Consider the following 12,703-nt stretch of genomic DNA (forward strand, 5'->3'; position numbering starts at 1 on the left):
GGGAAAAATCCATATTTTTAAAATATTTATCTATTTTTATTGGAAAGTGAAATATACAGAGAGGAGAGACAGAGAAGAAGATCTTCCGTTTACTGATTCAGTCCCCTAGTGGCCACAACGTCCAGAGGTGAGCCAATCTGAAGCCAGGAGCCAGGAGCCTCTCTGGGTCTCCCAGGCAGGTGCAGGCTCCCAAGGCTTTGGGCCGCCCTTGACTGCTTTCCCAGGCCACAAGTAGGGAGCTGGATGGGAAGCAGGGCTGCTGGGATTAGAACCGGCATCCATATGGGAACCCAGCATGTGCAAGATGAGGACTTTAGCCACTAGGCCACAGCATTAGACCCAGAAAATCTATAGTTTTAATTTAAAGAACACAGTTGGTGAGTTTGCCTTTCTCATCATTGCAAACTTTCTTCCTATGAGAATCAAAAGTTTGATCCTCAACCAGTTGTAGCACAACATACATTCAGGCATCTCCCACTCTTGTATCTTTATGTCACCAAATTCTATTTGAAAAAACACCCTGCTTCCAAAATCAACCAGGAGGATCACACTGTTTTTAAAGCGTGATTTACGTAGTTAAGAAATTTTCAAAAATCGTCTCAAGCCTTGGAATATGTAACTGGCTCATTTTCCCAAGTATCACTTTTGCCCAACTTCAATACAAACATTTCCATAGAACAAATGCTAACCACACACACACACACACACACAAACACACACACACACACACACACACACACACACACACTCCCCCCCCATCAGCTCCAGTGATGTGGAACCTCTCCCAGTCACCCGAAATCTTAGCTCTACGATTTGTTCCAGGGAAAAAGCCTCCACTCCATCTGCATTTGTGAGGTTGGTCCTGTGCCATGAGAGAGTAATTGTTAATGAAGGCTGGAGTTTCAATCTGATTGGAAAAAGTACTGGGTAAAGACTTATGCCACATTCCTGCTCAGCATCTAAAAAGTTACTGACCCAGGACATCTTCCACGGAGGCCCTTCCTAGGAACTAAGCCAGACTCCGACACACACCACGCTTCGAGCAAAAAACTGTGAGTTTTAAAAGCAGAGGCACAATAGAGTCCATCTCTCCCACATCCATAGAAACCTGAAGTTGAATGTTTAAGGTGTTGCTCAGGAGGTCCACTCCTGGGTAAAAGCAGATGTGGACGTCCAACTAGGTTTCACCCGAGTTCTCCTCTGTTCTAAAGAACACATGTGACAACTGTCTATGAGCCTACATTTCTTTCCACTTCCAGAACCTGGGCTATTGGGCATGGCTGCCTTATTCAGAATTCCTGGATATTTGAGTCCCTTTCCTTTGGCTCTCTTCCTAGCCCTGTTGATCTTACCCTGTTTACACCTGTCAGCACGCACCCCTTGGCAATATCCACTTAAACAGGTGAGCTACAAGAGCATGGCTGCGCGGGGTCTCTGTGCAGTGAGCACCCTAGACATACTGCCCATAGTTCAAGCAGAATATATTTTCCTGCCACAGGGAAATACAATGGAGTGTTCATTAGTTAGCAATTTCAACATACGTTGAAAAAATAAAATTACTTTTACTGCATCTAATTAAATTTCCACTTATATATTCAGAAAGAACAAAAGAACAGCACTTCATCTGTATTTGTTTCTGTACCATGAAAACAGGTGTCCATAGGGCATCACTAGGAAAACTAGTCCTTTGGATATTGTGTCCTTTTTTGTTCTTATTCTCTTGCTTTGTCTTACCATTTGCTACAAAGCATGCACCAAACGGGCATGAATCCGTACATTGATGCTGTAGCTTGGAGTGAAGTGTTTTTTAATAAATAGGTTTTCATGTGTGGCAAAACGATCTCCTCACGAGGCAAATGCTGATTCACAAAGAGACAACCACAAATGATAATATTTGTCCCACATCAGTTACGGTAAGACTGCCCATCAGATGAATGCAAACATGCAGAGGCAACACTGGTGGAAGCGAGCACTTTGGCTCGTCTGAGTCATCCCCTGGGATCTTCAAGGTGGTATCGTCAGGAGGACCTTGTAAACACCTTTGCCCACTGGGCAGGCTACTGTCCTAACCTGCCAGGATGCCTTAGAACTGCAGAATAATTTAGTCGGTCTGGTTCTGCTGCCACATGTAGATACCCAACAGAGTCTCCAGGGAGAGGAGGAGGTGTGTGTGTGTGTGTGTGTGTGTGTGTGTGTGTGTGTGTGGAAACTCAATCTGATTTAGAAATCAGCTCCCCGGTAGGTAATGTTGTGTTCTAATAAAGACCTGGAAATACAGACTCAGAGGGTGTAATTAACAGAGTTGGGAAATCAACAAGCCTGAAAACTGTTGATAGAGAAGTATTTCTATTGTTCCAAACATGTTTTGTTGCATTAGGAAAACAAACCCAAATTCTTTCTCTTGGCATCTACTTTTCAAAGCACACCAGCTAATGAAGGGGGCATCAAAACTGACATCACGGCATAACTAGCAGTCTCCGACCTATTTCTGTGTGGTTCCATCCTAGCTCCGACTCTACCGCTGATGTCACTCGCCAAGCTTGCATGGGTGATGTGGGCTGGCAAGCTCTCCACTTCTTCCACATCAGAAACAAGCAAGGCCTGTCACAGACATGAACCTGAGCATGTCCTGGGTGGTGTCAAGTTGCATGGCACCTCCTTGCTGAGCAGCTCCCAACTGCCCAGAAGCAGGGACGGCAGTGATGACCCGTTTGCCTTCTCTCTCCAAAGGCTCTGGGCCCTCTCTCCCCGCCTGAACACAACGGATGCAAATGGTTTTGCGGTGACTTAGTTCACCAGATAAAGCTGGCAGCCGGTGCTCTGCTCAGTACACAAATTTGGCAGGGGCCGGGGAGAGGGGGAGGCCAAGCCCTTATTTAAGCAGCATGGTCTGATCAGCCTGAATGTGGACATTGTAAAAATCTAATTGTGCATCTCTAATTTCTGGTAGACTGCACGTATCTCCTGGAAAAGCCACAAAGCGCACAGCACAGCTGCTCTAGCTGTTCACATTTGCAGACAGCCTTCTTCAAATACTTTTTTTTTTTCTAAGAAATCCCATGTAAGGATAAATAACTCGAGTCAGACTTCGCAGATCTGGCAAAAGTAAATGTCAAAATTGGGTGAATTTATATTTTATTGCTCACTGTCTTTATTTTGGACTGATTTCCTTTCTACTTGGCACAGACGTGGGTGTTAGAGCCCAAACCCAGTTGAGTTTCCAAAACAATCTCTGTGGTGTATAAGTTAACAGAAGTACGCAGGGGAGGTCTTCCAAAATCTCTGAATTTACTTGTTACAAGTTTAAAAATGTGAGTGAGTATGCCCATGTCTGTATCCATGCATACGTGTGTGCACATAACACACATCTACCCACCGCTTCAATAATCTGCAGGGGGTTCTCCTGGAGTGTTCTCTACCAAGAGAAGGTGCACAGCTAATTACTCCAGAACAAATTAGGGGTACTCAGGAGTGACCCATTTGCTTCTCCAGCGGCCTCCTGACAGCGGGTATTTTTCAGCAATGCCATAACTTCAGTGGAATAACTGACGTCTCCCTTTAAATATACTTTTCTGTAAGTCAACTAACAAAACTAATTAGGAGCTGTGAAAGACCACATTGAGAGGAAAAATACATAAAGCAGCTCTGACAATCCTCCTGGAGGACTCCATACATCATGGGGCTGTAGGCTCGACTTTGCACCCCCTTTGGGCTAGAATATAAATAAATGAAAAGTAAAATCTCACATTTTAAAATGACTTTAGAGAACCACACATTTCCTGAAAGAACCATTTTCAAATTACATATAAACACGTTTAATCAGTCTTTACTGCTCTAAGTGGCTGGAGGATTTCACACGGGCACAGCCTGGGGACCTGGCCAAGGAGGCACAGACTCTGGCTGCGTCCACGTGAGGCCAAGGCGCAATCAGTGTCATTGAATCAACGGGAGGGTTCTGTCTCAATGGCTTTGATTGGCACAGGGCTCCTCTGCAATCACATGGTAACTTGTAAAAGACAAGAGACTCAAGCAAGGACAGGAATCAGAGCAGAGCACTCAGGCATGGCACAGGGAGGCGGTGCTCTGCAGGAAGCCAAAGCACTGCCTCAGTGGGATCCACCGGCTGTACAGATTGGCCGACTCCACCTGATGCAGAGGACTCAGGCATGGGTGGGTGCAGGTGCTTTCTGCCCCTTTACGATGACAGCCTCAGCTGTGAAGGAACGGTGCGAAGACTAGGGCCAATAGAGACAACCACATTCCTACTGTTGCTGAGACAACACTGCTGTGCTCACACTGCTGCTGCAGCCATGACACCATCATTCTGGTAACGGTTACGTTACCGCACTTGGCTATGGCAATACGGCCACCGTTGTGACTCCCATGACAACATGACTGCCACTACTGCTGCTACGTTGTTGTTAAAACTACAACATGACCACTTCCGCACCCACCACCACGACTTTGTTCACTCCTGACACTCCAACTCTCCTACCCTTACCAGACCATCTCATCACTACATTATTTCAATATGATGATATCACCACCAGCACTACTATTACCATTATTACTATGATTCTGTCGCTTCATTATGACAATGTTACTGGTAATATTAGGGGCACTACTGTCATCATTTCTAATATACTATTGTTATGACTGCAATACTTCTGCTACTCCCACTATGGCTTACATTACAACTACAACCATACTGCTATTACGATACTCCCATAGCACTACAATAAGAAGATGGGTCTCATAGGTTGTTAAGAGACCATTTCAATCTTCAACCAGTTTAAAAGATACTTTCTTATTTGAAATATTTGGAGTAGTTGTACATAATAACGTATCTTCCAGATGGAACCCAGGTTTAAACAAGAAATTCACTTGTGGTTTATGTCCATGCTAACATGAAGAAGATAATTTCATACAACATTAATGATCATGTGCTTGGAATGGAGTTTTGCCCTGCGTGGAAATTTGTTTGTTGGCATCATTCAGCACCCAACATTTTTTGAGTGGATTTTGAAGCATTCGTTCCACAGCTCAGATTTGCAGATTAGGGATATTGTTGTTGCCATGATCACCACGACTGCTGTGGGTGCTTTACTGTCACTAAAGCATCGCAATGCCACCAGTCCTGCCACCACCATCATTACTGCCCTAATTCATGACGAGTCTGCACACTTCTTCCCTCACACAGCTGCCTATCACTATAGTTTTAAAGTATTTAGAAGCATGAATGCTAAGAGTAAGTCAGCTAGGTTTTAATTTTTTTATTTTAATGTTATTTGAAAGACAGAGAAAGACGGAGAGGGTTCTTCTGTTTCCTGGTTACTCCCCCAAATGACTACCATAGCCAAGGTTGGGTCCAGACGGAATTATAGTCTGGAATTCTACTGGGTCTCCCACAAAAGTTACAGGGACCCAAGTACTTGTGCCATCTCCTATGTCTTCTGGGTGCACATTACAGGAAGCTGATCAGGGAGTAGAGCAGCTTGGTGTTGGAAACAAGGGGCTCTGCTCTAGGGGCAAAGGCAGTCCCCAGTGGCAATTTAACTGTTGCATCAGACAGCTGGATTGAAATACCAGTTCTTCAGTTGACTATCTGGGTGACCTGGATAAATCACTTAATCTTTCTGAGCCCCGGTCTTCCCTGTAAAATAAGAATGGCCTTGGTAAATAACTCAGGAGACTGTTAGAAGACTCCTGTGTGTTCATACTCATAGAGCATGTAAACAGGGCTTGGCTCAGTGTGCTCCCAAAATGAGCATGGGAAATTGATAACTGGCAGTAACAACGCGATGGGCAGTGCCTGTGCTTGGCTTGGTCCCCATAAACAACCTGTTGCAGACTGTCACAATTCATTTATTAATGGTTGATTACACAATCTTGGGAAGGTGAGTGTCTAAACCAATTATCCTCATAGCTGCTGAATTGCTGTAACTAGTGATTTACACTGCTTCTGGCAGTGACCTGCCTTCAAGAGCATTCTGTCTCAGATGCAGGCTTCCAGAGTCACAGACCCTCAGCATGGTGAGGAAGCCAGTTCTAGTAGGTAAGAATGTCCACTGAAGTCAGAAAACTTACACGGTGTCCTATGAATTCTTATCTCTGCACCTGCCTACGTTCTACACACACACACACACACACACACACACACACACACACACTATAGCAAGTACACAGGAGTGCTTAGAATAGAATATCTCATTTGTCTCGACATCCTTATCATAGTGATCAGCACATAGCAGGTTTGAAGAAACGTCTCGTACATGAATGAATGCACAGACTTGAAGATCTCTGAACACACGTCAGAAGTCACTCTCACCTCTAACACTTACAGGCTTTAGGGGTAACAACTGGGTCTTTGGTAGGCAACAGTCATTTAATTCGTGTCCCAGTCAGCAGCTGTCAGGAACAATGTCCCGCAGTCAGCAGCAGAAATGAGCAGCGTTCATTGTTTAATCATCGTTTACCACTGCTCAAAGTGGGACTTGCAATATTCCCAGGTTTGTGAGGATTTTTTTTTTCTCCTTATTAGCTGGTAAGTGCTTCTTGCTCATTATTGCCAGATTCATCTTCCAGAAAAACTGATTTCATCCTTTCCCTCTCTACTCATAATCCTCGAATGACTCACCACTGCCTACAAGATAATGACCGTTTCCATAGGCTGGCACTGCAGAGCCCGCATGGCCTTGCTGGAACCCCATGTGCCCTGCCAACTGGACCTCTAGCCTCTCTCATGGCTCAGAGGTCAACCAGTGATTCTATCCAGAGATTTGATCATCTGTCAGTTGAATGATCTATTTGTGAGTGTGCACCTTGAGCAGTTATTATAAATCAGCTCCCTTTCTGCACATGCTGGCCCCTACTGGAGGAGCCGATGCCTGTTCCCCATTCACTGACCTGCTCACTTCTCACTTCCTTTACCAAATCTGCTCTGTGCACCAAGGTCAGATGTGTGCTTCCTCTCCCTGAACACCTGCAGCACATCCTCTAACTACCATGCATGTGGAGTACGTCAAAGGGTCCTCAAAATGTACACGGAAAACACATAGTATGGAAAAGCTATGTATTTTTGGGGGAGTAACAAAAATAAAGCCATCTTTTAGTTCTACCTTCTGTGAACTTTTAGGTTGACCTAGGGTTGGAATCCTGTTCTTCCACTTGAATGAAGCTATATATTACCCAAGGCCTTGGAGCATGTCTCTGATGTATCATGATGTGCAACATAGCTGTAGGCTTTCCCTTACGCACTTGAGGCAGAAATCAGCCCCTTTAGGGAATCAGCCTTACGCACACTTACAATTTCACACTTTCAGCAGGGAGGGAAATGAAGAGTGTATGTTCATGCCTCAGGTGAGAGTTTTCCAGGAGAGATTTTTTTAAGCTGCTATTGGAGCAGACATTCAGCCTAGCAGTTAAGACACCTCAGTCCCACACTGAAGAACCTGGATTTGATTCCTGCCTACCACAGACCATGGGAGCCAACCACGACGGCTCAAGCACTTGGGTCCCATCTCCTATGTGGAACATCTTTATTGTCTTTCTAGTTTCCCATATGGGCCCTGACTCTAGCCCAGCCCAAGCCATTGCAGGCATCTGGAGAATGAACCAGCAGCTGGGAGCTCTCCTTGCTCTCCCCCTAACCCCATCCCCTTTCCCTCTGTCAAAGCAGAAACAAATTGAAATCCAGTGTTATTCCTCCTATGATGACACAAACACATGGTATCTGCATTTTGGAAATTTCTTCTTTAAATTGGATAATGCTTAATGTTAGATGGAGGGGGGAAAACAGCTCTCTTGCTATGGGAAGCAAGAGGTGAAAAGGTTGGAGTACTTGCTCATGGAGAGAAGAAGCGGAGTTTTTCGGTGTTCCCACAGCTCTAATAAAGATGAGGTTGGCAAGGGCTGTTTGCCAGTGTGTTCTTGGCAATGGACTCACCCTTCTGCGTAAGTGACTAGGCCGAGTAGGTAATGCACAACCTGACATGCATCTCAAACCCTTGTGTGGGTGAGTCAGCCTGCAGCTGCGCAGGAGGCAAGCCGCCTGTTGCGAGGTCCGCCAGTTGCAGCCCGGGGCCCTTGTGCTTCTGGAAGTGGAAGGTGCAGTCTTTGCCCCCTGGGAACAGGTGGCCAATGTGCATGCTAGCGGCAGGAGCCCTGCTCTGCTGTGGTTCTGGCCACAGGCTCCTCCTGGTGCTCTCTCAGAACACTTGAATTATTCATGATGCACCGTGCCATCGCCACACACAGAGGCCAGCAGAGCCGCAGCCCGGCACAAACAAACCGGGGGCCTCTGGTGTGAGAATGGCCGTTGTGTGGCTTTAAGAAGGAGCTGGTGCACCACGCAGCAGCAAAGCCTGTAGATTCAGCTGTGGTCTTACCTCATCTCCCTTCTGTGGTGACCTCACCCGGTCACAATGCTACCATTCATGCAGATGGAGTGGAACACGGCATACAAAAGTTTCATTTAGACACATAAACATGAATATTTAGCCTGTTTGATTAAAACTGAGACCTAGATTTTTGGCTTTCTGTGATACGATGGAGTGAAAGGATTTTAAAAATAAGTTGAAGGAACTACCTTAAAAAGAAGTAAGAATAATAGAGTGACCATATCCTCTCTTTTTTTTTCTCTTGAAAGCCTATATTCCCTGGTAAGACCTGCCTTCTCTCATTCTTTTTTGGCATCATAGTTCTTAGATCTTAAAGACTTTCTATTTTCTTCTATTTACTTTTGAATAGTCAACTGTGGAAGACCTAGGAGGCTTGCCTCAGATGCTTTTTGTTTTTCAAAGCCTTCATTCATTTTAATCAACCAGTAAGTTCATTCTGGCTGTGTGTATGTCCATAGACTCACATAAACCCAAAAGGCCCAAGCTCTTAGGTTGCTTTCCCAGTTATAACCCAGACAGGGTTGACACAGGGAACTGGAAAGAAGTTTCAAGAAAACACATCCCTGTAGAGGGTACCTGTGGAACAATTGCTAATTTCAGTTTCTCCCAAAATACTTTTTTTCTTGACCAAAGAATCCCATAGCAGAAGAATTGGCAAACAAGTAAGCAAAGAAGGGGGCAGCTTCAGTTCTGACTTTATCACTAAAGATAACTTTCTGATCTTTAGTGTTCTTGCCTGTGTGTGTGTGTGTGTGTGAGAGAGAGAGAGAGAGAAAGAGAGAGAGACTAATATTACATAATATTACAGACATACTACACAGACAAACATTATTTCTATTTTTTTCCCCATGTAGGTGATTACTATGATTGTATGTGAAGATTTTGTCATGGCATTATTTGCTTTTTGAATGCACTATTTTAATTGTTACCTGACATCCCATTATTTCCTTAATATTAGGTATGTAGATTATTATCAACTTCCCTGGTTACTGTCCCAACATGTTATCATGGCACTGCAGTGATTATCCTGAAATATGCATCTCTGCTTGGATCTGGGATGATTTTCTTAGGATGAGTTCTGTTAGATAGAACTGAAGGCTACAGGTAACACCAAGGCTAACACCTTCAGAGTGCTTGGTGTATCCCAGTGGCTTCAGAAAAAGGAAACATGAGTATAGTGTATATAATTAATATTCTGAATAGCATCTTTGGAAACACTTATGTAAAAAAATTTTCTTTCCCCCGAACTTCTATCTATTCCTCACACTAGTCTATCTTCAGAGTGACCAGCAGTAGTACATAGTGCCTCACTGCTGTATGAGAAATTCTACTCATTTTTCTAGTTGTAAGAGGATGAAAGTATACACATGCATTATTGGAGGAGACTGACATTTTCCTCAAAGAGGACATGGCCAAAGACATTGTCTGCAAACGCTGCAGAATTCTAAGTATTTATTAGAACAGCCATATTTAAATGGATTAGGACTGAAATCCCTATTTAAAATGGAATATGTGGATGAATCCTTCAGAAACATGAAGACTTCCTCTGCTAACACATGATATGACATCAATGCTGATTTCACAAGTTCAGATTTCTGTGTAAAGATGATTCTCAGAAGAGTGTTGCTTCCTCTATATCATTCTCCTGGGGCCAGCATTCGGTGAGGTGGCTTGGGGTGCCCAGGTCCCATAATGGAATACCTGACTGGAGTCCCAGCATTCTGCTTCTAATCCCACTCCTGGTAATGTGAATCCTAGGAAACAGCACCTGCTGGCTCAAGTCCTTGTGTTCCCATTCTTCAATGGCAGGCCTGAGCACATTTTGGGTCTTCAGTCTGGCCCAGCCCTGGGTGTTGTAGGCATTCGGGAATGGACTAGTAGCTGGAGATCTCTCTCACCATCAGTCTCTTTGACTTTCAAATTTAAAAAAAAAATGAATAAATAGACATATACATTTGAAAAAAATTCTCCCAATATATTAATTACAAAAGGAAAGACAGAAACTTTTACAATTAGGGAACTTGGAGGCTGACACCTTAACCAAGTGATCAGGGATCAATATCACCAGTAAGGACATTTCTCAATGCCATGTGCTTCCCAGCATGGCACACTGTAAAGGGTACAATCACACCTTTGGAATACTCTTCTAAAGCCAAGGAAGCTTTAGGCCAACACAGAGAGAGGGACACGGTACCATGTGACTGACCAGAACTCTGAAGAATGTCAGTATCACCAATGACAAGGAAAAACAGGAAGTTGTCATGGATTGGAAAATGCAACATAGCTCCAGGTATTGCAACAGAGAAAAAGATGTTAACGAGAAAAAGATGTTAACAAGAAAATGTGGAAATCTGAAAAAGTTTACAGGTAAGTAATTACATTGCAGCAATGCTTTGATATATTATTACATTACATAAGATGTTAATATTAGGGAATGCTTGGTACACATGGAAACTCACTATACTCCATTAACAACTTTCTATGAGTCGAACGTGATCCAAAAGCTTAGAAATTTCAAAACTACAGAAAAACAAAACAACCTAGATGCTCTTGCAGTACACAAAATGTTCATGGAGCTAAGTAGGTTGTAGACGCCTGCAAACCACACATGAAACAAGTGGAAAGCCACTGCAGTTCTGAAATGGGCCCTTTTAACTTCCTTTGCTAGAATCCAAGAACAGGTTCTAGGTGGAATCCACTGGATCTTCACCTGGCCAAAGTGCAAATCCCAAATGTGTCTGCTTCTTTTTTTGCTGACAAATGCTGACTATGGCAATCTCTCCACGGAGGGCTGTGGCTTTCTTGGAACGCTGGGAATGATGTAGAGAAGAGGGGGGAGGGAACACTTCTCCTTTGCACACCATGCCCACTGGCCCATGCTCAGTGAGCATGTGCCACCTGCTGTTTCCCAGGCTTGTGGGCAGCCTTTACTTCTGTTTTTTTTTTTTTCTAATGAGGAAGGGGGAAAAATTACCTTGATACTTTGCTTGCAAGAAACCTAGAAAATCTAAACTGAGATCTTTCACTTGCACATATGTCATTTGCCTCTTGAATATCAAACATTCCCTCTCTAATCTTAAAATTTTTCAGAATTTGTACTCAACCAGCTAACTGAAAGATTCCATAGGGACAATTAGGCCTATATTTAGCATCATTCTGATAGCTCCAGGTGTCATTATCTGATAAATCCATTCGAAAAAATTAGATTACACTTCATAACACTTCAATTATATATTTAAAATGGGTAATTAATATGTACTTAATTTGGTGATTATTAGGTTATAATTAAGTGTCAGTATATTGTCGAAAATATATCTTCTCTAGATTTAATTACCAGCTACAGAAACATCAAAATAAGACTTAATTCTTACATTTCAAACATCTTCTACTAATTAAAATATAATAAGCATACAAAGCAAATCTAACTCTAATAGCAACAGAATTAATTGTTACATTAACCCTCAAGATGTATTCCTGGCAGATCAAGTACCTACAGTACATATTAAAAAATAATCAGTATATATATATATATTCTCTTCTTTAAAGATGAGATGCTCACATTTTCTTGTCAGAAACTTGAAATCCAGGTAATTCCTTATCATGCACCATTTCATATAAAGCTCAGAAAGCAAGAAAAATTGAACAGCAAGGACAAGCACACACATGTGACACTAACACTCTTGAATACCAAGGAATGCTGAGCATGAATTTCTGGACAGTGGTGACCTCCAGGGTAAGGGAACAAAGACGTTGGAGAAAGACATCAGAAGTTGGACAATGACAAGTATGTTCTCACTCTGGGCTGGGGTCACAGGGACTTATGTCATTGTGTGTGGTAACATACACATATCCTATAGATAGTCTCATCTCAAAACTACACGTATTTCCATCTATCTATCTACTATTGTGATCAACAGTAATGAAATAAAATAATGCTCTCCCCTTTCCACAACTTCAACCTGAAAACATCACATTGGAAATTCCAGAAATATAGGATTCATAAGTTTTAACTTCTATACTATTTTGAATACAGAATGAACTCTTCTGCCCTCTCTGGCTTGCCTGGGGGCGTGAGTCATTCCTCTGTGTGGGGAATCCACACAATATACTCTGCATGTATTTTAGTTACTTACTGGCCATCCTCATGGCAAGACCAACAGTATGAGCACATTTCCTATTCATGAAATTGAAGAGCAAAAAGAAATTGGTGCTACTTTTTGCTGACACACCTCAAACTGTGGAAGTTGTGGAGGTCATTTGTGATGAGTGCTTATTTAAGATGAAAAAGGAATAGAATGACAAGC

General features: G+C 43.1%; 1 protein-coding gene across 2 annotated transcripts in view; it reads right to left on the bottom strand.

Moving 5' to 3' along the window:
- CREB5 (cAMP responsive element binding protein 5) overlaps positions 1-12,703 on the bottom strand; it is a 380,309-nt gene that overhangs the window by 51,796 nt on the left and 315,810 nt on the right. The window lies entirely within an intron of this gene.

Source organism: Ochotona curzoniae, unplaced genomic scaffold, assembly GCF_017591425.1.
Source record: "Ochotona curzoniae isolate NIBS_2020 unplaced genomic scaffold, NIBS_Ocur_1.0 scaffold_3835, whole genome shotgun sequence".
NCBI lineage: Eukaryota > Metazoa > Chordata > Mammalia > Lagomorpha > Ochotonidae > Ochotona > Ochotona curzoniae.